Below are 23,897 nucleotides of genomic sequence, written 5' to 3'. Positions count from 1 at the left end.
AAGAAAAAAACAACACCTGGTGGTTTGAATAATAAGTGGTACTCTAGAATACGCAACGAAAGCGGTAATCAAAGTTTATAAGCACGCATAATTGCGATGATACGAGAATTTCGACGACGTCATTCACCCATTATAATTTCGAATCGCGACCAAGGTTCGTTATTGTGAACCTTATTAACCCAGAAAAAGTGATCGTCTGCCATTGCGCAAATAGATTGAGGTGTTACATCGTGAAACGGTATATACCTACGATAATCTGTGAAGATTGCTTGAAAAAAAAAAAAAGAAAAAATTGTCGGTAATTCACCTGGTGTGCTTTTAACACCTTGAGTCTGGCTGTGATAATAATACCACAACGCTCTCAATTAACTTTGATATTTCATTACAAAGATATTCTTAGTTACCGACATGAACAGTTCATTAATTAATTGAAATGTTCAGCCTGAAGATAACACAAATAATAATTCCATCTTCAATTGAACAAATGATATGTATAAACCTGACGAGGGTTCCCACACTAGATACACCGGACACGTTACGTTCTCCAAGCGTGGAAGAAAAAAAAAATTCGCATTCTTCAAAATTTACCTCTACGCTTCAATAACCATTTAATTTTTTTCTCCATAGCGCGTACATTCAATCTCAATCACTCGATCGTTTTCAACGTACGGAAACTTCATTCGTTTCCACGACGACACGAGACTTCATTAAACGTTGAATCCATCGGTGAAATAGGTGCCACTAGTAAATATACACCCTGTATGCGTACACATATCCTGGTCGCGTCACCATCGAACACTCGCCGTTCAATTAGCCTCGCATTCCGCCAGCGACAGATGTTGCTACCACCCGCGGCGCGGCACCGTGAATTTGATCGAAGGAATATGGATACGCTCATGGTATCGGTGTTAAAGGTTTCACGCGGCGAGTCGAACGGTGGACGACGAGATGACCGGATGGTTCCGCGTGAAATATCAAATTCATAAACACAATTAATTACGAAATTACGGTAATGGCAGTTTACCGAACGCGAGCTATCAATTGCAGGAAGAAAAATATCCGACCGATCGAACCCGGATATTGCCAAATGACTATTTTACGCCGATTAAGGCTATCGATACGAATCGATGATATTTCGAAGGGTATCGAGATTTTTGCTGAAAATTCATCGCCCTGTATAACTCTTTCGAGCGTTCTACAGAAATAAGTAGTCTTTCTTTGGATGCTTGTAAAGATTCGAACAAAACGCGTGCATAGTTGGGTCCCTCATTTTTCATACTCTTCCCTAGAGCATCAAAGCGAGGAACGCCGCTTCCTCGTCACTTCTCTCCTGTATTGCAAATAACTATCGGCTTGGTGTACGATCTCGGAACAGCCTGTGGCGTCGCGTAAGCGGGCAGCATGAAAACACGGTAGCGCGCGGTGTGCTCGAGCGTTTCGCGTGAACCAGATACACAGCCGTCGGGACCCGTCACAGTAAATTATCATTTTCATAGCGGCGCGTCGGTAATTTCGAGCCGGCCACGGCCAGGCCTACGGCGCACCGGTGGTTACTTTACAGGTAAGAAAAGAAGATCGCCGCGTTGGCTTCGCGGCTCGTTCGTTCGATAAGAAAATCAACGGAGCTTCGCCGGATACGCCGGCAGGGTCTAAGAATGCTTTTCGCGGTGACTTTCGCGCGAACTCGCTGCTGCCCATCGGCGGCATCGTAAATCAAGGGAGAACGGGGGAGCAGGAAACAAGGGGAACGGAAAAAGGGAAGAAGATCGAGCGTTTCACGCGCGAACCGTGTCTTATAGGTGAAAGATGGCCCGGGTTTGCTGGACGATCGACCACGAAAGCTCGTCCAACGAGATTTCATCCGAAAGTCGAGAATTAACAGTTCGACGTTCAATGGTTTAATTATTTTTGGAAAAATCCTAGAACAAAGATGAATTGATTCCACTTCCTACCCTCTCCAGCATCGAACGACATCAAAGGAACACAATCTAAAATCAAGATCAGCGCATCCTCGAGATACCGTTTCATCCGTTCGCTTATTTATCTCCATCATCTCCCATCGCGCTGTCCAAGCGAACGCTAATTAATAACAAACATTTATCCACGAGCTGTGCACGATTAGGCCGGCCGATAAGGCCGCCGGTCGGTTCCCACAGAGAGGCGTTCGTTAGAGAGCTCGTCTCAGAAACGTAATCATTACCGTTGTTATTATCGTTATCGTCATTATTATACCATGAATAACTAAAACGCGCGGACGAATCGGCGAAGTCATTCTCGCCCTCATCTGGCCGCGGTGGAGGAGGAAGCCGAGCTTGGCTTTACGGTCACGGCTCGAAGAAGGATGAACGAGAAGAAGAAGAAGAAGAAGAAGAAGAAGAAGAAGAAGAAGAAGAAGAAGTAGAAGAAGCTGAGGCCTTCGCGCCTACGTTTTCACTCGCACCGTCTCTTCCCTCTGTCAAGCGTCTCTTTTCCACGCCGTCTCTATACACCGGGCACACAGAGGCCGAGTATTCGCCAATTAAGCTCTATTGAAGCGGTCAGGCACCGCAAGGTGGCCTCGCGCCCCAGACCTGGCCGTTAAATCCAGATTAAGAGCGGCCCATGACACGTTGAATCCGCGGCTCGTCGATCCAGAAACATTTAATTTAAACGTTACCGCCTGTTGCCAGGAGGAGATATCTCTTTATTCACGAGGAACGGGCCCGAGAGTCGCGGTCAGGCCCAGGGGCGGATTAAACATCCTCTCTCTGGTTCGCCGAGAATTTATTATGAGCGATTCTTTCGCCATCTACAAGCTATCCTCTTCTACCCCCGTGTATTCGCCAAAACGATTGTAATCTTTGAGACTTTATCGAAGCCGATAGAAATATCATACAAGAGCTATCAAGTGCAATCATTCTAGCTTTACGATGAATTCTACGTGGATCTCGAATAATCCTCAGCTCGTTCGTCGTGTAAATGAAAAGCTGATCCGGCATAAAGAAGGCGGAGAACGAGCGAAGGGCAAAGAAAATGGTTCGCGGTCGTCGGAAGATTACGATCTTCGGCCACGTAACCTGTAAAGCAGCGCGAAACCTCCTGCGTCTCCTCCCCCGCCCACTTGTCCCTTTCGATGTGTTTATTCAATGATAACAAATTACCGAACGAATCTGTGCAGTCATACTCTATAATTGCGACTACCGTGGCCGGCGGTGGCCACGGTTGTCCGGCCGGTCGTCGATGAATCGTTCCAGGAGGTTAGGATCCGCGAGAAAGTCGAAGGTGAAAAAGCTCAGCGGCAATAACAGGGGCCACGGTGTAGATCGACGCGTGTAAAAGCGTCAAAAGAAGCGCTAAAGAGTATATGCCTCGCGCGCCAAACTATTCATTCTATTTCTATCGCGTCGATGATTATATTGCCGGAGCCTTAACGCGATTTCTTTTCCATCCATCGTCGGCATCCTAACGTGGAATTATTCTGCGTTGCACCACCAGGGCCGTCGACCTTTAACAAAACAGAAAAGAACCCCGCAACGATATTTCGCGCCGTGAACGCGTAAACCCGATACGATTAGCATCTTCGACGTAATTGGCGACCGCTTCCCGTACGATCGCCGCAACCCGATAAGCCCTGGAATTTTTGCCAATCCTCCCGATAGGGTAGACGATGATTCATCTAGCTTTATTACTCGCGAAGCTTCTTTCGGCTTTGGAGTTCGAAGTAGGAAGAATATCGTAATCTTTTGCATCTTACGGAAAATTTTACGGAAGTAATTCCAATCAAACGTTTGATACAACTGTTAAATTGATAGAAAATAAATAGCCGATCAACTTTCGATACGAAACAAGACCGCGATTCGAAATTCTCCGGAGAATTTCTCCTGTACGCGTCGAGAAACGCCCGTCAAACGTCAATCAAAGGAATGGCGAGCCACGAAGGTACCATAAAGCATGAGCGTGGAGGAGGTGCAGCTGGAAAAATCGATCAGTTTGCGCGGAAATGTAACTCGTCTATTGCGCGCACGTATACGCGCTGGTGGACGTTCCAGACTGGAGATACAGACTGTCGGGCTCGAACAGCCGGCAAACTCTCACGGCCTCTGAACTCGTACTCGTCATAACTGCAAATGGAATGAATACCTGCCTAGCCGTCTATAGTGGTAGCCACGAGTGGCCATTGCCGGTAGATGGTTACTGGCATTTACGGCACTAACCCACTGAATGCAAGCTCTAAGATTGGCTCGAGATATTAAGCGTGTACACGCGCACGAACGCATTAGAGACGGTAAGAGCGTTAGAGGAAGAAGAGGACACGGACGCGTACACGCACACCTCGTCACTGGCAGAGATACGAGGTGAGGATATACCTGTCTGGCGAGGCGTACGACGGTAGGTAGAGAGCGTAACTCCCCGGAGCAACGAATTACAAGGATGACCCGTCGACGACGAAGACAACGACGAAGGACGATGTTCGCGATGCTGTGTACCGTCCGGCTGCGTGTGCACGGTGCAACGCGATGATCAGGGAAGCAAGGTGCGAAGGTGGCATCGACTCGAGCACCTGCTACCGTCATTATCATCAGCCAGACGGTTCAGAAAACACGGGGAGCAAGGAGACGAGATTCGAATCTAATTCCTGCCTACGGCTGCAATCCGCTCTCGTTGCCGTCTCCACGGTGCTGCGGGTCAGCCTTTATCCGATTTACAGTGCCACTCTCGTACGCGCCAGGCCATTACCATTGCCCGCCACCACCGGACTCTTCCACCGCGGGCGAAACATTTGTCCTGCAACTTCTCACTGCCTCCGCGCTACGGTCCCCACCGACAAGTTACTTCTTTCGCAGAAATTGATGACACACGCAAAGGTGCGCATCGTCTAAGCGGAGCGAACTTGTCGCGATTTTCTACCGGTACAAAATCTTTCGACGTAATCTACTTCTAGATACCGGTAATTTTCGATTATTTTAGAATCTTACCGTAGAGTTATTTTGAAGAAAGGATTCGGATCTTGGGTAACTCCTAAATTTCAGATTCCAAGGAATTATGAACCTGTTGCTTTGGAAAGTTAAATCTCCGGGGTTCCCGGTTATCCAGAGACATAATTCTAACGAGGAGTAACGTGTTTTCTTTCAAAATATCTCAGTGCCTTTTGGAAACTAATGAAGTTGGAAGCTGAAGATAGGGGAATAGGAATAAATCAAAGGGGCCCGCGTTGATTCGTTCGCATCGATAACGATCCGTAGGGAGCGTAAACTCGACTCGTCGCTTTGTAACACTCGAATCTCTTGGTTTCCTCGGTTTATGAGAGATATATGCTCTAAGAGTGGCAGCGGAAAAGAATGAACGACCGAGAGAAAGGTATAGCTCGACACAATCGTACATTAGGTGTCCCGCGGTGGTTCGACGATGCGAGGAAACGAGACCTCACCGCGGGCAGAGCATTATCGCGCGAAGAACGACGGGAGAATCGCGAGAATTCGAGCGGAAAGAGAATTACGAGGCGCGGACGGTCGCCGAGTGAAATGTCGGCGTGCCGCACGAACACTTCTTTCCAAAGAGAAAACGAGACGGCACGAGGAACTATTCGTCGGTATATCGAGACGCCGATCGAATTCAAATTATTCCAAGCTCGCCCTAGGCACCGAAATCGATCGATCGATTCTAATCCGGAGGACTGACTTAAAGCCGGTATCGGAATCGAGGTATCGATGTCTCTATTAAGAAACTCTGTGATCCGTATTAGCATTCGTGTGGTAACTTAATTTATTTCGTCCGGTATTGCTTTCTCATCTCCGCATTATTCGGTAGTTTGATTGACGGAATATCATAGCATGAGGTTCTTTATAAATATTCAATCGCGACTTCAAACGGCACCCTACTATTCTATTCGCGTGATCGTCTAATGCTTGTTATTGGTTTTTAAGAATTTACAAGAGGGCACAGATTTTGTATGATTAAAGTAAAATTGCAGTTTAAGGGTGCTCACAATTGCCTAAGAAATCCTTCTGATGAAGCTCCAACGAAGCTTCCAGTCTCGGTAAAGAGATGGCACTGGCTGCACTGCTTATGAGGATTCAAGTCCCTAACATCCCTTATGTCCATCCCTCTTTGTTTCGTTTGCATAACAACTAGTCAAATATTAAGATTACTTTTTTTACAATGCAAATAAATTATAGAGAAAATAAGAAACTCTAACTCTAAATTATAGATTGTCACCTCCACCTCATCTGAACCACCCTCCTTAATTAGTTGACTAATTAAATATTGTCTAATTATTACTTTCATTGTAACTTTAATTATAGCAAATCAGACCATGAAATCTTCTAAATTCTCACAGAATCTATCGTTCCCAAAAATTAATTCCCGATGTATATCAACGAAATCCCGTTCTTTCGAACGATCCTCAACAATGCCTTCGAAAATCTCGCAAAGTAAGCCGAGCGTAGCGGATATACGGCACACGTCGTCCGACTATATCGGCTCGTAAAATAGGGAAGCTCGCGCGCATAAAGAACACGGAAGGAAGAGATAGAGGCGAACGCGAGAGCGAAGGTGGAAGATAACCGTCTGGAGTGTGTGGACCATAGGAACGTACCACCCAGCGAAAAATTAATAAATCCTGCTCTTAAACAAACAAACTCCACCCACCCGCGGATCGGATAAGGGACCGGTCATTGATTTATTAATTTAGAGCTGCCCATTCTAAGACACGACCGGGAGAACTGGCCGAGGGAATATACTCTTGGGTCGCGCCTGTGCCCGCGCCCTCGCGCTCCTTCATAGCGCTTCAGGACCCGAAGTTAAGGGATCCGCTATCCGACGTGGTATCGGTAATTATAGCCCTGAACGCGGGCGCGCGTCGGTTACGTTCATTACTGAATTATCGGCTCTGCTCGGCAAACAATGTACCCCTTTCGATCCTCCTTTCCTCTTCAACCTCCATCCTACACCCTCCCTCTATCTATTCCCTTCCTCATCTACCTCTACCACCATTCAAACTCTCTCTTTTCTCCTTTGTTTTTCCTATCCGTTCCCCTGTTTCTCCTTCACTTCCAATATCTTCTCTCCTCGCTCGCGGAGAAAGAGACTGGGTGCTATCTGATGGGCCACGGGCTGAACTACGACCGGCTCTTTTTCTTTCCTTTCTCTCTTTCTCTTCTTCCTATCCCACCGCACTTTCCTACACGGTTATCTCGCCTGTACCGCGAAATTCCACGACTTCCTCCACCTTTTTGCAAATAGCACAGGTAGGTAATATTCAACGCGCGAGGAGACGATTGTTGGATCAAGTTCTATTTTTTTGAATAAAAATTGAATTTTTAAAGCGACGCTTTGATTGCGTTAATCGTTATTGTTAACATTCTAAGGCGGTTAGATGAAGAGATAAAAGAGTACGACGAAATGATTGATAGCGTTATGTGCGACGAATTTCGCATAATACGAGATCGGTCAAATTAGATGGTGGAAGCGTGATTCTATTATGCATCGTAGCGCTTCCCGATACGCTGAAATTTAATAAATTCGAAGTTTCGCGAAACCTCGTTACGAATACGAATTTTACATTCGCCACGGTGTTATTAAGTGTGAATCGACCTTAATACCTAGGTGCACCGTATGACTATAGGAGAGACGCGAATCGGAGGATGCGGCATAAACCTTTGCTTCGTCATCCACGATGAGGAACGCAAGAACGCGCATTACCCACGGATCGCCGCGGCTTTTCTGGTCCACCGTGCGACCGCTTCGACCACCACCATCGACCGCTACCATCTCTTCTATCTCTCCTTATCTTACTACAATCCCTCATAAATTGGCTAATATAAAATTATAAACGCGAAATAGTTGATGATCTAAACACCTCTTCCCACTAATTTAACTAAAATTTAATCAATTTTTTTTCTATCTAGTAGTCTTATAATAGAGATGAATGCCTGTTTCACAATTTTTTATAATTATTAATAGAATTTTAGAGTAGAGTAATGCTTGGAAGAACCGAGACAAATAACAGAATCCTCTCGTTTTACAATACCACCTGGTACCAGCCCTTCGGTTTAATTCCTATCTCCAACGAGCATCGAGCTCGTGCTCGGTGAATTGTAAATCGAACCTATCATCCGAATGTAAATCCAGCGTGTCGATAAGCACTCGAGTCGCGAGCAAGAGGCAGGTGCCGATGATTCACGAGGATTTAGTTGTACGGTTCTCTTTTTCGCGCCACGATTTTCTGGTCGTTTCAGGGCGAGACTTTATAGAGTACTCTATCCAGCTTTCGCTCGTAGGTCACGCTGAAGAAGAATTCCGCGAAACCATAGCGGATCTCGACTGACACGAAGTTTATGGTTCCGGAGCTGCGCGAGTTGTGGTCTTCGAAGTTAGCGACCGAAAAAGAGAAAGCTAGAGACGAGGGGAGAAGAGGTTCGTGGCAAAATGTAACAGTCTACGAAGGCAACACTAGGTATAAATATGCAGTTCACCCGTGTCCGAGTTGCGTCGGCGGATAATTTATGTCGCGGTGGCCCAGCACCGCCCAGTTCGCCCTAAAAATTATTTATTTGATTGAACGTTGCTTCGAGGAAGGCTATTCTGGGCGAACCCAGATGATCGCCCTAGAATCTAGAAGATGATTCTATTGTTGCGTACAAAAGAGAGAGCACGATTCGCTGACAAATAATTGTATCAATTTTTGTTATTATGAATCTTTTTCATTTTCAAGAAAGATAATTATTATGAGACCTACTTAAATTTTAAATTAAGTAAAATTAAGTAAATCGGCTTCGGAATGAATTCTGAATTGTCCTGATACCTTTGATACCGCTGTTGCACGCGATGCATTATAACAAACGATACTAATCTGGTATAATTAGGTACACCTGCGAGGCTGTTGCAAACAATGTCGAAAGTGCGAGCTTCACGCATGAATCATAATATTACGACCGATGCCTTCGAGGTCGAGTTACGTTAATCACGAGTCCAAGAGATCGATGCAGATGCGCGTTATATACCTGCTATCATTGCCTAGTCGGTGCTCGGCACAAGAAAAAACTTGATTGCGAGCCTCTCAACCTATAACTTTCTACCTTACGACCCATTAGCTTCCCACACTTGACTCATACGCGTTCCGGCCGAACAATGCCAAGCATTGTCTCGTCGCGACTATAATTCGTAATTAGCCTCCTGATTAATTATCGATTTATCGGCCAATTATTATAATTATCCATGGCTTCGCCCCGCGGATCTCGTGCACTAGAGTAATCCCGCCTTTATCTGATAGCCCGAAAGGTCTCTCTTCCCTTTCGTTTCGCTCGACGAGCTTATACACATACATAACCTTCCGCGAGCTTCGTTCGCGAATAGACAAACACAAGTTCACCGGCTGCGAAGAGAACATCTCTCGCCAACTAGCTTCACCGTTGCTGTCTGTATCGTGATTTCGCGACGCACCAGGAAACCCTGTTAAATTGGCACAATTACCCTTTCGCGTGGACCGCCTCGATATCTTAACTCGTTCGCAAGACTCGCACGCGAATCGAGCTTGAGCGGAGAACACACGTGGCTCGACCGAGACGAACGCATCGGGTTACCAAGGAAATAATTCAACCGGTTAATACGCCGTGATAAATTACGTAGGACGATAATCGATGTCTACGCCTATGTCATCCAAAGTAATAAATGCACCGCACCAGGATCTACGAGCGTCGCGGTTTATCGCGCCACCGGACGCTCACCGGTGGTTTCTCCAGCGTGTGGAATCTTTACGATTCGCGGAACCCTGCTCGTTTGATCGAAGCCGGGCCGAGTGAAAAATCAACGTCTTACGAGCTGAATGTTTAACGACGCTCGTCCTTTTCTCGGTATTCCGCGAGTTGCGAGCGCATCGAGACCGAGGACGGTTCGATACCAGCTGAACGGCCGATTGGAGGAGTGGTCGATCCCAGATACGAGGGTCCACCTAACTTTATTGTATTTAATTAATTACTCCGTCCAATACCCGATCCTGCAATTTGTACCTTCCCATACCTCTATCTCCCCCTTCTACACCATTCCTCTTCGTTCTTGGTCGCCGCCTCCGCTCCAAAGCGACCTCCGGAATCTCTTTTCTTCTTTACAAGAGAATCCAGACGAGTCGGATTCAACCACCGACGGGAGTATATCGATTCGTTGCAATAATTACCACGAATTTATTAGTGATCTCACAACAGAAGTTGTTAAACTAAGATACCGAGTGTACTCCGAATTTCTTATAGTATGAACAAAAAGGATACCAACACCTACTCATTTTGATTTTTACTAAAAATCCTACCCTTACTTTCAACGATAGCCTGGCATATTCTATGTATTTTTCAACTATTTATAATTTGAACTAATAATGAAGATACCGGGTGTACCTCAAATTTCTTATAGTACTATATCAACACCTACTAATTTTTATTTTTAATAAAAATCATACCCTTACTTTCAACAGCAGCCTGGCGTATTGTATGAATTTTTCAAATATTTCTAATTTAACTAATAATGTAAGGTAGCAAACTGAAAGGTCAAATTTGAAAAATAAAAAGAAATCGCTTGATCGCCAATAAAGTAGATCGACGAATCGAATAGTATCGTACGAAGCTGCCAGGATGACATCGTAAATTATAAGCAACTCCTGTCCCTTGAATAAGGAATAAGCAGCGTATAATAGGGAATGGCAACGCGTAGCATAAATCAGAGTTAGAGAGAGCTGATCCTACGCAAGCCGTCTTGCCGCGGATCATCCGTACGCGTGTAAGGTGGCGTCACAACATCGGTAATGCGACCGTAATGCTAATTTACTGTTTATACCGAGCGAATCTCCCTCTTTCATAGATCCCCCCTCTCTCCCTGTATCGCGTCGATCGTCGTTCTGGTATTAAGACTGGTTCCTTCTAAAGACGCTTGACCTTGACCCTAGCTCGACTCGATTCGCGTCCATGTAGAAACATAAATGTACAGGTCTAGATAATGAGAAAACGACGCCCGAGGTATAGGTTAAGCTTCGACTTTGCCTTGTAAACGCGACTATTTTTCTCCTCCCTTCGTATGGAGCTTCTTAACAGTCGTGAATAAGAGGATAGAAACTACCCCGAGATTGATGTATCGTTACACCATAAAATCGGGGTTGTGTTTAGTAATAAGATAAAGTATCGCTGGCGTGGAAAGTAATAGGGTTAAATTTATGTTCGCGGCTTTCGAACGATGCTTTGCACGTGTAACCTATTTCTAACCTAACATTGCACGCACGGTTTCCATTGCTCAATACCGAATTTATTTTTGCGAATTCTCTACCTTTTTTTCACTTTGACATTTTATCTTTGACCCATTGCTAAGTTTAGATTTATTTCTTTGTAAATAAGTTTCTATGATAATTGCTATGTTTCTACGCTTTCTTATGGTAATATAATGTACATGTAACACATATGACATATTCGTTGAAACAAAATAATTGCAAAAAGCAGGATGCTAATGTTTTTCTGCTCCAGTGTATATTTCAATATAATCTTTGCCATTGTACTCACCAATCTAGAACTCAGCACAGCCGCCCACCATGTTTCCCGGCTATTGGCTCGAATTTAGAGCTCTTCATCCTTTCAGATTCCTTCGTCGGTGTTCCGTTCTTTGTTAGACGCAGCATCCTGAAGTGGCCAGGAGTGGAGGTCGAACGAGAGCTTCCAGCACGGCTCAACACGCGGATAAATATTCATCCAGCCGGAGGTAGGTCGGTTAAAAAGGCGTTACACTATTGAACCACCGACGAGTGCACTTGTAACGCGACGTTTGCAAGTCACTTCGTGACCGAATCGTGAGAAATACAAACATGGCGTCGACCGGTACGCGCAGTTAGAAAATCCGACTCGTTCGTATCTGTACACACGCGACCCGCTTTGTGTTCCCTCGATAACACCAATCATTGCGAATACTACGTACCAAGCCTATTTCTAACACTGTCACGGATAATTTGTGCATTAAAACTCGACGGGAAAATGCACGATCATCGCAAACGTCTTCCTTTGCCGCCAAAAAAAATCGGAGTGAAGACATGGCGACCATGTACTGCGCACTAATTGTGCGCAGTAGACATTAGGGTGAGTGCGCACGCTGCTCTAATATCGCGCATCAGTGAACCTAGGTTACGTCAAACGTCAACAGAATCGGAGCACGTGTCCGTCGATTTTTCGCTTATTTATGAAATACACACGCGTTTTTAGTTAGAACGGAATGTGTATGCGACGTGGATACTAGTGTTTGACTCAAAAATCCGTAAACGTGGCCGAGTTTTCTACTTTGTCGAGAAAAAAGTGTAATTGTATCGTAATTGCGTAATTGTGTGTTGTACCGTATGCAGAGGGGAATGCGTGACGAGTTGGATATCTCCATGAATTTCCACGCACACGTCGTACCGGTGCTCGAGCAAAATGTAAACTGAATTGGAGCAACGTAATTGAGGCGTGAAGGAACGACCACTCACCTTGGAGCGTTGATCCGTAACGTAAGTCGAAATAGTTTGAATACCTTGTTCACGTGTATGAAATAGGTTACTGTTTTTGCTGGCCATGTTGATACAGTCGAGTAGCAATTATAGAGATCGTTAGAAGTCAATGTACATATATTCTGTTTCATATGTTTGTTATTGATGAAAATAATCTATATGATGTTCCATTGTGGAAGCTATAATTGATGTATTGCTTACGAGCTTCGATATACATATGTATACGTGTGCATATGCACTTCTGGCAAACATGGCGGCCTAATTCATATCTATAGACAGCTGCGTTTAAATATAAGAAATATTAACGAATTATTTAATTGATATTGAGAATAAGTGATACATAGTATATTATTACAAAATGATTATAAAATCATGAGGTAAACTTTATTTCTGGGAAACTAATTTTTTCACCATAAATTTTTATTATTCGCTCTCTCTTCTCGGCAACTTCACACTGTTCCTTAAACGAACTGTATATATGTCTCACTCTTTTCTACGCATGGTAACCTCTTCCATGCAATCACACACAATAATTTTTAATTTCTAGCTATAGAAACCTACTTAAGATACTATTTTCTGTACTCTTTCGAGTTCTTTGTCACACTTTCGTAAAATGTAAAAGATGCCCACCCGTGTGGGTATATAAATAATTATTAAAGAAAATGTAATTATTTTGCAACACTTCTCACTTCATAACTATTCAGCGAATGAATTACTGAACTTAAAATTGGTATCATTACACTTTATTTAATAAATACTTACCATATATACGGGTTTTAATGAAAAAAAAATTGATTTCCCAGAGATAAAGTTCAGATAAATTACAATATTTATTTTGACATCTGGTACTAATTGTAAGCCCCGTTTGTATTTGAGATCGTCCAATTAAAGAAAGAGCGTTTAATTGCACGCATGCGATCTACAATATCATGTTGTCGAGCAAAAGTGACTCTCGTTAATCCAAAGCCGAGATACACGGAATGATTGGCCATTTCTTTTCCCCCCTTGTCGTTGTTCACCCTTTCCGATGAAGAAGGACGCGGTACAAAAGCGAAATAAAACGATGCGAAGGGGAAAGGACGGGAGAAAAGCGTGGAACCTGGCTCCGGGATATTAACATTATAAATCGTGCAGGCCGGCGACACGCCCGGGGCGGAGCCGATCGTATCGACTCGATACCCACCTCTGGGCTCGATATCGATTACACTCCCGTGATTGGCAGGATTCGTAACACGCCACGGCTATCTCGTGGCTCGACCGATCGATCGATCGATCCATCGATCGCGCGTATCGCAGCGTGCAGTCCTACGATGACCGCGCGACTTTGTTACCCTTGAATCGCGGAATTCCTCTCGATCGACACGCACGCAAGGGTAACCTTGAATCGTCGATAGGTATCAACGTCGATAATCGATGGATGAACTTCGTGGAAAAGTCTTGTCACCACTTCGAGGAATCTGAAGCGATCCATGAAAGAGGATCCTTCAGAAGTTGCGATATTTTGCCTCTTTCCGGTAGCTTTTGATTTAATTTTTATAAAGCTTTGTGTACTATAGGAATTCGAATTAGAATTGGATCGAATGATTCTTTTGAGATGGCATATAGAAGGTTAGAACAAGGAAGCATGCAAAGACGAGGCCTTGCTCGCCTTCGATGTCGATTTTACGATGCACGGAAACCGGGCGCGAAAAATTCCTCTGGAAGTTTGTTATTCCTCTCGCTCGTCCCTTTCGCGTTAACTGCCGTGGCACGCCGAAGAGCGGACCAACTTTGCGGTCGTGATCGTTCCGTTCTTCCGAACAATGGGCAGCCAGTGTTCAGGAGACTGTGTCAAAGTGCCCTTTTATTGGGTCGTATTTTACCCCCTTCGTATTCGAGAAGTTCGTGAACCAAGCCAGACGATTCACGACGGACACCGTCGATCGAAGGCGATCGATGGCTCGTGTTCGCGTCTGTTTCGGTCTCGTGTCCCTCGTGATACAGCTGTGTTAGAACCTCGAGTTATCTCTATCGTCGAGCACGAAAATCCTTACCATTTTCCTCTGCATTGTTCGTAGCCGTATCTTTGGAATTTCTTACCGTTTAACCGCTTGTTTCCCGGTTGAGATTGAAATTCTCAGGTGAAGGGAACTTTCGATTGACAGAACCCTCGGGACGAGGAATTCCGCGGGAAGAAGTCGACCGCACGAGAACGAAGCGAGTATGAGAACGCGAGTGTGGGCACGTCGCGTCATAACTCGCCGAGCATTGTAAATCACGGTGGACGCCTCGTGCACCCATAGAAATGGTTATATTCGGCCATAACGGCTCGTACCCACCGCGACGACGACCAAGCTATATTTTAATAGTAACGATAAATTACTTACGAGGAGAGAATCGCGTCTCTGAACTGGCGGTGATGAAACCCTCACGCGGAGAGGGCGCGATCCTCTTCTTCGGCGTCCTCGAATCACTTCTATCCTCTTTGATTCAGAAATTAGAGCTTTCTAGATAAATTCAGTCTATAAGATAAATTTTACTGGAATTACCTAGTCATACTATCTTTCTGGTTAAAGTCCTTTGAACATAAGTGAAGAAATAGCACCTGTACATTACCACAGCGAGATGCTACCACAAGCTACCATTTTCCCACCGTGTCTCAAGGAAGGCGTTCGTTTCCAAGAAAACGGAGATTCTCGTTTAATGCCAGCGATGTACGCGTCGATTATTCTCAGCGAGCTACTGGCTGGTTTAATTGCCGAGAAGTAAGATTTTCGACGCCCACGGCGGAAGAGAATCACTTGCCACGTGTTCTAGAAACGCGAACTTACCCGGGAACACTAATTACTCGTTTATCTGACCGCGTGGAACTGTAGGATTTTCGCTTTTAGATATCTCGTTTAGTGACAAACCGAGCAAACTGATATTACACCCCGTGATATCTCTTGGCATGTATATTATTTTCTCAGGATAATAATAGTGGCAGTCTAGAATCATATTATCATCGTTCTAGTATTTTCCCAAAAGAAGTAATTGAAATGCATTAATTACTAAAAATTTCGCAAAGTTCCCGTGGTCTTTCTGGTCCAGCGAGGCTGAAAGTCGTGCAAGCTTTGCTAACTGCTCGCGAGCCCATCGCCCACGCGGCGTGCAAGGTGGTCCGAGCACTTGAGATCTTCGGGTCTTGGTCTCTGGACACTTTTATGCCCCCGACGACGAGCGACGACGACATCGCCGAGCACCTTCCACACGGCGTGGGCGAGTCATGGGAACCTGCAGTCCGACGTACCTCTGCTTGTTTCCTACTCGACCATTTGTACAACGTTAGTACCAGCGGACCCGCGTTACGTCCGCTGCGTTATATATTATTGTATTTTAATTGATATTGAGGGAGACAGACCCGTTCGGATGAAACTTGGAAATTTTACAGACGTTTCCTCTTGTCAGCATAGGAGAGGTGTTCGTATAGTTACAAACAGAATAGAAAATTAGAAATATAATATTTTAAAGCTGTTGTAGACTATTCACACGCGTATCGTAATGACAGTGAGTCAGTTCTAAATGTTCTTCTCTTATAAAACACTAGTATCCTTTGTACATAACAGAAACGCGAAGAGAAACAGGAATTCAATGAATTAGCATGAGCGATCTTCAAGCATTTCAAGGTTCAAGTAGACTATAATTACATTTACGACGTGGAGGCGTGAACTTGGAACACCAAATGAAGTACAAAGTAATGTGCACCTTGGTTCTTGCCCGCTCAAACGAGTTATATTCTTCCACCTCCTTCGAAGTGTACCTTTATTTATCCTCTTTCTTCAATATCCCTGCGATACTAGAAGATCCTTGAATCTCATCCAGCTTCCTACGTATGCAACCATAAGCAGACACCATAAGATTCTCCTGGGAACGTCAGGTGTCTCGAAACGTTCCAATATTTCGTGCATCCAATGATTTCCGGTTTTGTCTGGGTGGAGGTATGATTTGACGGTTGTCCCGGAATCTGCTGGTCGATTTTCGATCGTGGGACAAGTGGACGTTGCATCGAGCGATTTACCGTGCTGGAATGCGGCGCAAGGTGGTACGCGATAGAGAAAGAGGAGAAGCTGGCAGCTTGTGCGAGGCGAGAGAAGAGAAGCTCCGTGACTCGTACTCGACGTTCCTACATACCCATCTCGTCGTCTCTTCTCTCGTCCATGACGACGCTTCTCCTCCACCTCCTCCTTTTGCACCGTTCGTCCTTCTCGATCCTCAGCTTCGTACGTGTTGGTCAGGGCCCCGTGAGAGCTGTACGTAATATACCGGCGAGGGGCCGAGAACGTATAAAACGCGTCTTTGTGCGCGCTCGGGCCAGCTGTTTGTCTAACACCTCGTACCTGCCTGAGGTCAGTGGCGATTCTGTTACGAGTGGCCGGGAACGCGGGTTCGATTCACGGGCCGGGGTCAACGCCACGTTCCTCCTCTATCGACGCTTCTCCTGAAACGTTCGGACAACGGCATGGTCGCCGCGACGCGACGTCCTCCTCGGTCTCGTGCCCTCTTCAAAGCCGTCATGATTTATGCTTATTCGGTGAAGACGCGTTCTCTGGTCTATGCGAACTCGTGGCTTCACGTTTCTCAAACATTTTCATCAGAATATAGTATTTTTGTAATTATAAAATTTTAATTAGACGGAGGAGGAGTAGACTGGACCTTTTAATTCCTCTAAGTACAACTTCGATCTTCTCTAAGGATGACTGTCGTTAAAAACTCTTGGTATTAAAGGGTTGATCATTTGTCAAATATAGCCAGTCTTAATTATCCTTTACGAAAGGAATCGTATACTTTCCCACCAGTGGGTAATTCGTTCAGAAACTCGAATCAGAGTTCCTCTAAGCAAGAAGGCCTCATGCAATATTGAACAAGATGCTGAAAACGACACGTTCCTCGAGATATCGTGGTCCATATTCAACGGATCGTCCAAGTGTTCGCATCTAGACCCGTCGTCGAGCAAGGAGTAGACAGAGTCGAAGCCGTGTCTGCCCTCGGATAGGACTCGACGCGAAGGCAATAACTCGGTCGTGATCTTCTGTGGTAAGGAAAAAGTCGGTCGACGGTAATAAATACATCGCGAAACGGGGTAAGTTCGAGGTAGCCATTGATATTCGCGTGGTTCGTTTCTTTCCCGGGCGCCGCTAATAACTTATCCTGTAGACGGTGGTCAGCTTTCTTGCGCGTCTATCGGGCGTCTGCAGCTCTCGGTGGAGAGGCTGCGAGCAGTCTTGTCCCTCGGGTCGCTCCTCGGGGGCGAGTGATGTTTTCTGTCGCGGCTAGCAGCTCGCTGTGTGGTCCTCGTGTCAAAATGTGTCAAAACTCGAGTTCGCGGTCTCGGCGTCGCCGGTAAAAAGCGGTTCGACGGCCCTACAAATTAACGGGCCGTCCTGCTGCCCTCGCCGCTAGCAGCCAGAAAGTCCCTCTTTCCTCTTCAACGACCGTTCCACGATATCCCTTCCAGGGTTAGAAACAACCTATTCCGTACGCGACCGATGTTGAACGTCCTTGAAAATCGACGGTGTACCAGCTTTTTGCAACGTTCGATCTCGTTGAGCTTTGAAAGTCTCTCAGGACGAGAGGAGACTTTTTCCGATCTCGCTTCGGCTACCATTTCAAGCAGAATCGACGAAAGAATTTCAAGGAGAATCGCGACACGAGCGAAACGTCCCCGCGAAGACATACCGCGCTCTTATCTCAAACATTACTCGTTGTTTTAGCGGCAATTATCGCGGGTGTTAAAACGATCGTCAACGCGTTCGCGGCTTGTCCGCGAGGATACGTGGATATATACGTCTGTCGAATCTTTAGAATGCCACCGTGCTATGAATACTCTATCGGATGCTTGAATGAAAACGATTCACCACGGGAAATTGCTCAACGATCGTTTCTTCGTCGCTGTTGAATTCATCGAAGCCGGAGTCGAACGGTTATTCGCAACGTCGACCTTAACACCGTTGGAATTTTGCGACGACCTTCGCGGAAAGCATCTCCGCGTTTCCTCTCGTACACGCTTCCGTCCCGCCTCTGGGCACCCCCGATTCAGATAAGATCGAGGTTTTAACGGGACACAAATGGCGGGCTATTGTTAAACAGAATCGAACCGTTGATTTTCTATGGGATACGGCAGCGTCATTGTGCGAACCGCAACTGGATGCGCTCTCGTACGCGCGTCCGATTGCGTTCTCAACCACGAAACGCGAGGTTGTTTGACGCTTCTCGATTTCCAGCGATAAACCTCCGCTGCGTTTCTACCACGAAGAATACAACCGGATACGCACGGCGTTACGGTGACACGACATCTGTTGCCGTTCGATGTTTTGATCCCACAGTGAAGTGTTTTCAAACCGAGGAATGATATATCGAGAAGGTGCTGGTATTTGCTTGGCAGGCTCCTTCTACGGGTGCAAATCCTATTGTTGCATTCTGATATTTGATAAGGTGCACAGGATTTGAGGCTGCTCGGAATAATTGCGAGTCCCTTGTGCGAGGAGCTGGAGTAGAATGCACAAATTATCTTACCTATTGTGCAATTTTATTTGTATTTTTCTTTTTCAAAATTCTATTTTGGAAATGTCATAGATTACTGTTAGATTGTTGTAGATGAAATGGCTGATAAATTCAAAAAATTTTCTGAGATGTGCAGAAATGCATCTATATTCAAGTAGTTGTACTAAAACCAATCGCATATTTTCTATTTCCTTACCAAAAATACTTATCTTTTCTTTGTATCGAGCCATATAGAGTACTCATTTTCCCCATTAACTCCTCAAGAAGGTATTGCACAATTCCTATAACCGTACAGAGACAGATAAGAACCTTTCAGACGGTTGAGAATCCCTTTAGATTGATCCAAAAGAGATCTAAGGCGGCTAACGAGCTTGTCTATCGTGTAAACTCTAGCTCGATTATCGAAGAGGTATCTATTGTGTACGACACAGATCGTTCCTCGTCGATCGACGATTTATTCGTGGATCTGCAACATTCCTGATAAATCCTTATTCGCGCTCAAGGATCTCGTCGCCGCGCGGCCACTCTCTTTCTGCATTATATACTTGTCCGACATTGTTATTATTGCGAGCACGAGTGCAGCTGCTCACCGGGAATAATAATGATCGTTGGTGCACCCCTTCGTTACACGGACGATATCGAAGTCACGTACGTTCGTTATTGTTATTTAATCGGAGGCATTCGTTCGAATTAATCGCGACACAACCACTGAAACGTCAAATGTCAGAACCTTATAGTGGATCGTTAGATCTTACGGAGACTGCAACATAGTCGGTTCAAAGCTTTTGTATAACAGAGTAGAACGAGTTTGTACAAAAACGCCTGTAACAAGTTTCGGTTAATCCTCGGAAGGGCCTGCTCGTAGATCACGCTTAATTAACTGCCGCAACGTGTTATTAGCCAATTGGTAATACGTTAAGGGAGCCGCGAAAAAGTTGGTGGCGGAATGTTAATTGAAAATTAACAGGAGCGTTTCGATAGGAGGGTCGGACGTATTCGAGCGACACAATGGACGCACCGCGCGGTAATCCTTGGACAGCTTCCGTACGTGCGATCCTGGCGCGGACTCGAGCATCCTCGAGCATCCTCGAGCATCGTAGCTCGTTATTACGAAGGCGAATGGGTCGACCGCACGCACGGTTGGACATGGCAAAAAAGTCGTTTTCGCGTAAAACGATCGGCGTTGCTCGGCTTTCCGTCGTAAAGTAGCGCCCACACGCGCCGATGCTCTGCTCGCGTATGCACCTCGCCGCCAACAACGTGAGAATGTCCGCGGCACGATAAAAGTTACGCTCGTGAATTTTACTCTCCTCTCGCTGGTGTCCTCGAAGCACGCGAAAAAATCCGTTCGCAGTTTGCTGCTACTCGAACTTAACCCTTTTTTTAAAGAATTTCTTTTTTTTCTAAATAAATAATGGCGAATATTAGAAATTATTTATGATACAAATTCTCGAAGCAGGGATCCTTTGCCTTTGTTTTCAGGGGATTTAAAGTCTTTAATCGATATTTAATTACAGGGCACCTACTAAATGAATCGATTCATTAATCACAATACGGTTGTTCCCAAAGTAACCCCCATGATAATGTTCATTTAAACCGAGGCCACGAATGTAACAATTTCCCGCGACAACTTTCAGATTGTTCGATCGATCGAGCAATAATTGTCCTCGAACCGAGCTCCTCCCATCGAGATACTTTCTTTAATCAACGGGTCAATTGTTTCACCCTCGTCGCTTCTGCATTGCGAATCGAACAGAGCGGAACGCACGCGCCTCGCCATCGACGATTGTTTATATCTGGCTGAATTCCAGCTCGATAAATTCGCCTTTTTACACGCGTACGAATATAGTGCCGGCCATTCAGTCGGGCTGGCGCGGGTCGTGTCGGCCTGTACTCGCGTTGCGTCGTCGTGGTCGTGAGCCCTTACAAGAAGCCCGGTCCATTCAAGAGTCAAGCTTACTGAATTATACCCCGCTACGGATTCGCACGGATCCGCTGGCGCGCGAATTCGCAGCCGGATTCCCTGGTGGACCGTTCCTGACCCCGCGAGGCCAAGAATGCCTCGGGGAAGAAGAGCGGCACGCTCTCCACAGCCTAGACTGCTCTCGCGTGTATGCATCCATGAATGTTAGGTGATTTGAAATAATGAAAATAAATACATAAAAATAATCTTAGAAAGGAACTTTGTTAGAATGCAAGAAAAATACTTGCTGTAGCCATTTGATAAAAAGAAGATTATTAACCGTTTTGAAAATATTTCATTAAAATGATAGCCAAGCCTGGTATGCGCATACGTAGAGCAACGATAATGGAACTCGTTGGCCGCTCGTTACGTAAACGCGCGTGACCTTATCGAGCAGCGAATCGAGCCGCGGCTGTCCGCAATAATATCGATACCGTCGATCGTTATTAATAATAGTGATCGCGGGAATAAAACGTAGAAACGTAGAAGAGAAGAGCATCTTCCTAGAAGACCATTAACGTGGCGTCATGCAAAGATACTCGTATCTCCCTCTTCCTCGGTCGGCCACAGTTGGCCGCGATGTGTTTTCTGGTCATCAGGATCGTCGGGATATCAGCGAGGGAAATCTCGGATCCTGGAAAGCGATCTTTCTCGCGAATAATCTAAGCTCGATCGATGACGATTCCTTCTTCATCGATTGCCGTCGAACGTAGAACGAAGAGCGTGTCGGTCCGCGCACGGAGGAGGTCACAACCACCATCACGACGTTGTACAACGCTCGATAGACCTATTCGAATAATTTATAGTCGCGTTAACCATAATAGACACGAGCGTGCTATCCGTCGGCTGGAAATGACAAGTACCAGCGAGTGTATCGACTGCCTTTTTCTCCTCTCCTCTTTCCGCTCGTCCTTTTTCATCCTCTTCTGCTTCGACTTCGCGGCTACCACCAGGGACGAGCAAATAGAAGCGCGTACAACTACGATAGACTTGCGTTTCTTAACCGAAAGAATGAAACGGAATGAACAGGTGGTTTCGATGAAGAAAGAGAAGGATAGAGGATGGCTGATGAGGAGGGAGAGAGTAACTAGCCGCAACGATTACCGATGACTTACGTATGCAGGCAATCTCGTGGCGTTTGCGCAATTATTGGAACACCTCGTGTCCGTAATAAATGGAGGAATATGCCCTGAAAGGTGTTAGTTCAAGATCATCCGGTGATACAAGACCGCTTGGACGGTATCGCGGCTGCCTGTCACAAGGATTTCATCACCGGTCTGCTCATCCTCGCTCGGCTACCTACAGGCGCTGCTTTATGTAACCGGTCGGGACATTAAGGTTACCCTCGATCGTGGAAAGTCGCGCCTAACCCTATTCTACAGCGTTCCACCGCGTTTTCATAATTATTTTCCAACGAACCGCAACCGTCCGTTCTTACGCATAGGCGCTGTTCGAGGATCTACCGATTCTTGACAAGTCGTCGAATCATTCAAATCATTCTAAATACAAAATCATGCTGACGAATTATAAAACAGTAGAGTTTGCAATTTTGATCGGTAAACGAAGATTTTCAACGTGGGAGTAATTGCAACACGCGGAGGTACGATCCGATGCACTTGCACAAACGCGTTGTCGCCGACCTTGCGCCCATCTTCCCTGTACGGTGTAATCGTACTGTTTGTGATCGATTACGCGATACCCAGTTTCGTAGCGCTCCTTTCTTAACGACGTGGCCCAATTAAGGACGTCGATTAATGCGCTGGTTGCTCGCAAGAGACCTTTTCTCCTGCTGCGACGGCCTCTGACTCAGCGCTCGTTAGCCTTTCGGTGTCTCCTCTAACCGAGTTTCCAAGGATCTAGGCGTGATTCCCAGGAATTCGGGCTCTTTCAGCCTCGTTTCGCGCCTTATTTGACGTGGAAAAAGGATTAGAACGATCCGTCTCGCTTCTTACCCGGGCATTTCTTCGCTGGATCAATCTTGATTGCTAATTTCCTACAAAAGTAACCCGGGAATTTGAATCGAGCCGACCGATTCAACGAGGTCGTGCTACGTGTCTGGTAATCATCGAATTACACGGTAAAATTAGTGTCAGTTTTCTTAGCGTGGACGAGGTTTGATTGATTAGAAGAAAATTTTATTCGAAATTGAAATTTACGACTTGGCAATTATAAATTGATATAATTGATATAAAAACACTGTTAATGACAAAATACTGCAATTAAATAGAAGCATTATTAGGCGCATAGGAATCGTTCGATTCGCCTCGTAGCACGATTTACACGTACGTAGGAACAGGCTGGCATCGCGAGTTGTATCTGAACCGTAGAAGGAACCATCGCCAGTTGTATCCTGGCGGAGGATGATCTTTCAAGTGAGAGGACGACTCGTCCTTGTCTGTTCAGCCGGACGGCAAGGTACGGAGCGTGGTACATCATGCCCGGGCCGATCAGGACGGCTCTCAAGATCAGGCGTTCGCGTGTGACCACACATGTGTAATTCCAATTAACATGGAGTCTGGCAAGCGAGCGAGCTAGCTAGCGCGTTACGTTTGCGTTACGAGTTACACGCAAGTTATTTCGCGCTAAGGTTAACGCGTGCGCATCCGACCGACTGACTTGATTGACTTTTATTCATTTTCTTCTTCGCTCTCGTTGCGTTTAATTCGCGTTTTTACCCTCGTCGTCCTTTTCCTCGGCTGACCGCCAATCAAGCCGCGATTTCATACGGTGTCGACACTCGAGCGAACGGAATCTGCTACGATTTCGCGAAAAGGCTCATCACGCTGATTTGCCTGGCTAATGGCTAGCCGCCGCTAAAACCGTAACGAGGAGCCGGTAATTGGACCGGAGCGAGATGGTATCGCGCGATGAACCGCGAGGAATTCCCGTGGAATCTTTTCCAATGACCCGGAGTTTTCTAATCTCATAGGT

The 23,897-nt window shown here is 45.8% G+C and overlaps 1 protein-coding gene and 1 long non-coding RNA gene across 3 annotated transcripts in view; one reads left to right on the top strand and one right to left on the bottom strand.

The window, feature by feature from the left end:
* Positions 1-11,594, bottom strand: part of LOC114871973 — a 126,786-nt gene extending 115,192 nt beyond the window's left edge. The window contains exon 1 of the long non-coding RNA XR_003788671.2: positions 11,514-11,594. This is a non-coding gene — a long non-coding RNA (uncharacterized LOC114871973). The remainder of the gene's footprint in view (positions 1-11,513) is intronic.
* Positions 11,557-23,897, top strand: part of LOC114876849 (protein embryonic gonad-like) — an 86,868-nt gene continuing 74,527 nt past the window's right edge. Inside the window, exons 1-2 of one of the 2 annotated variants that reach the window (XM_046286065.1) lie at positions 11,557-11,709; positions 12,341-12,484. The gene's annotated coding sequence lies outside the window, so the exon portion shown is untranslated. Of the gene's footprint in view, positions 11,710-11,732; positions 12,485-23,897 lie in introns of those variants that run through there. The other variant, XM_046286064.1, reaches the window with a different exon arrangement.

The sequence above is a fragment of the Osmia bicornis genome, chromosome 6 (genome assembly GCF_907164935.1).
Source record: "Osmia bicornis bicornis chromosome 6, iOsmBic2.1, whole genome shotgun sequence".
NCBI lineage: Eukaryota > Metazoa > Arthropoda > Insecta > Hymenoptera > Megachilidae > Osmia > Osmia bicornis.
The sequence above is the reverse complement of the archived record's forward strand: the minus strand, read 5'-3'. Positions and strand labels throughout refer to the sequence as shown.